This window comes from Cebus imitator, unplaced genomic scaffold, assembly GCF_001604975.1.
Source record: "Cebus imitator isolate Cc_AM_T3 unplaced genomic scaffold, Cebus_imitator-1.0 Scaffold509, whole genome shotgun sequence".
Classification (NCBI taxonomy): Eukaryota; Metazoa; Chordata; class Mammalia; order Primates; family Cebidae; genus Cebus; species Cebus imitator.
Window position 1 is genome coordinate 1,199,168 of NW_016107824.1, and position 3,107 is coordinate 1,202,274.

General features: G+C 43.9%; 1 protein-coding gene and 1 pseudogene across 1 annotated transcript in view; one reads left to right on the forward strand and one right to left on the reverse strand.

Annotated features, from left to right (window-relative positions):
• Positions 1-3,107, forward strand: part of TCF25 (transcription factor 25) — a 45,557-nt gene that overhangs the window by 1,393 nt on the left and 41,057 nt on the right. The window lies entirely within an intron of this gene.
• On the reverse strand, positions 1,428-2,511 carry LOC108292796 (annotated as a pseudogene).

Below are 3,107 nucleotides of genomic sequence, written 5' to 3' on the forward strand. Positions count from 1 at the left end.
TTTTTTTTTTTTTTTTTTTTTTTTTGAGATGGAATCTTGCTGTTGCCCAGGCTGGAGTGCTGGCACAGTCCTAGCTCACTGCAACCTTGAACTCCTGGGCTCAAACATTCCTCTCACCTTGGCTTCTCAAAGTGTTGGCATTACAGGCGAGCCACTGTGCTCAGCCCCGTAAGTCTTCTTTTTTTTTTGAGATGAAGTCTTACTCTGTTGCCAGGCTGGAGTGCAGGGATGCGATCTCGGCTCACTGCAACCTCCACCACCCGGGTTCCAGCGATTATCCTGCGTCAGCCTCCTGAGTAGTTGGGATTACAGCTGTGCACCACCACGCCCGGCTAATTTTTGTACTTTTAATAAAGACAGGGTTTCACCATGTTGGCCAGGATGGTCTCCTGACCTTGTGATCTGTACAGCCTTTGCCTCCCAAAGTGTTGGGATTACAGGCGTGAGCCACGGAGCCCGGCCCCCCCATAAGTCTTTTTAATTATTGTCAATGTAATTTGTCAAAAAATTGTATCACATTATTTTATTTTACAGTTCTTTGTTAGTGAAATTCAGCACCTAGCTGTGTACTTATTGGCCTTTTACAACCCATTTATATCCTTTGCTTTTTTATAGAGAGTGTAAAAAGTCTTTATTATGTTCATGAAAGCTCACTATCGATTCTCTTTAACGTATTTTCTCAGTTTGCATTTGTTCTTTCACTTCCTTAATTTCTACATGCTGAAAGATATTGGAGCCACGTTTCTGATTGTTAGGTGTCTGTCTCTCTGTGATGTCTTCACATAGATCTTTCCTGATGTGACTTTATGCAGAGTCTTCTCTTGTTTTTTGTTTTTGTTACAGAGAGGGTCTCACTATATTGCCCAGGCAGGTTGCTGGTCTTGAACACCTGGGCTCAAGTGATCCTCCTGCCACAGCCTCCTGAGTAGCTGGGACTATGGTATACTCTACTTTGGCCAGCTTGTTATTTTAATGCTTTTGTTTTTCCTTTAAATATTTAATCTTTTTGGCATTTATGTTTGTGTTGGTGGGAATTTGGAAAAAATGTGGCTTATAAGTTGACAGAATAAGAGTCCCTAAGGTCAGAAACCACATAAACCGTTGTGAACTTCCTGGAGTGAGTTTTGAGCATCAGTAACACTGACGGCCTCCGTGGGTGAGTGACTGCTTACTGTTCTTAGGAATGTCAAAGAGTTTTATGCAATGGTACACATCAGTCCAATTTAAGCATTCTATACTTTTTTGCCCTGATAACTCACATTTGGAAATGATACAACAGAAATGTTTATTGGTGTTCTGTTGTGAAATAGCTCTTAAGAATCAGAAGTGTGAGAGACATTAAACAGCCACTTACAACTGAATGGTTATAAATGTGCATGCTTTGGTGAGAGACACCATGTGTCTCTTTTTAAAAAAATATTTATTATTTAGTTCATGTCTTTTATTACCTCAGTTACTTGTCTTCTGGTTTGTTGAAGCAGTAAGTCAGACAACATTTGCCACAATAAGGTCTGTTATTAAAGTGGCTTGCCATAAACACTCCAGCACCACATTCATCAGAAGGGCACTCTCGATAAAGGCGACTAATTTTACCATTTTCATTCATCTTATGATATTTCAGGACAGCCAGCTTAACCTTTCTTTTTCTTGTGCTTATTCTTCTTGGGGTGGTGTAAGACTTCTTTCGTTTCTTAGCAGCACCATGAAGTGTCAACACAAGATGAATAGACTCTTTCTGAATGTTGTAGTCAGACAAATTTGTCCTTCTTCCAGTTGCTTCCCAGCAAAGATCAGTCTTTGCTGCTCAGAAGGAATTCCTTCCTTATCCTGGATCTTGGCCTTTACATTTTCTGTCGAGGGTTCAGCCTCGAGGGTGACGGTCTTCTCCTTAAGGGTTTTCATGAAAATCTGCGTTTTGGTGGTGGCCCCATCTGAGGCGCAGATGGCGGATCAAAAAGGAAGCAAAAATTTATTTTTTTTATTTAGAGACAAGATCTCCTTATGTTGCCCAGATTGGTCTTGAACTCCTGAGCCTAGGAGATCCTTCCACCTTGGCCTCCCACACTGCTGGGATTACAAGTGTGAGCCACTGCACCTGGCCAGTGTGGGGTCTCTAAGTGTCAGTTGATAGATCTTTTGGAGGGCGGTTTGGTAAAATCTTAAATGACCTAGCAGTTTCCCTTCAGGAATTTACCGTAAGGTACCAGTTTGCTCACTTGGTGCGAGGATTTATTACACAGATGTGTTATAGTATTGTTTATAATGAAACTTTTTTTTGGGGGGTGGGGAGACAGAGTCTTGCCCTGTCCCCCCAGGCTGGAATGCAGTGGCTCACTGCAACCTCCCCCTCCTGGGTTGAAGGGATTATCGTGCCTCAGCCTCCTGCGTAGCTGGGATTACAGGCTCCTGCCACCACTCCTGGCTAATTGTATTTTTAGTAGAGCCCGAGCTCCTAAGGGTGGGGAAGGGTAACTGTCACCAGAGCTCCCGAGGGTGGGGAAGACCTTCCATTCTGACTAGCTGGAATGCAGAGGTGTCTTTGAAAAGAGTGGGTCTTCAGTAGAGGTTTTAGGAACGCTGTTCCTCAGGAGTAGAGCTAAAGTAACCCTTCAATAAAGAATAGTCTGGGCATGGTGGCTCACAGCTACAGTCCCAGCACTTCAGAGGCTAGGGTGGAAGGACTGCCTGAGCCCAGGAGTTTGAGACCAGCCTGAGCAACGTAGGGAGACCCCATCTCTACCAAAAACGAGTACTCTAGACCTGTCTTAGCAAAGCTTAAATAGAAGGTTTGAAGACATTGTGCTGATATGCAAGCATGTTAACCGCCTGCCTAAATAAATTTCAGACTCTACTAAGGAAAAGGACAAAAGCCAGTCATTCAGCAGTGTAGCCTGTAATCCCAACTGCTTGGAAGGCGGAGGCGGAAGAATTGCTTGAACCCGAGACGCAGAGGTTGGCTGCAGTGAACCAAGATTGCACTATTGTACTCCAGCCTGGGCGACAGAGCGAGACTCCATCTTTTTTTTTTTTTTTTTTTTTTTTGAGACGGAGTTTCGCTCTTGTTACCCAGGCTGGAGTGCAATGGCGCGATCTCGGCTCACCGCAAC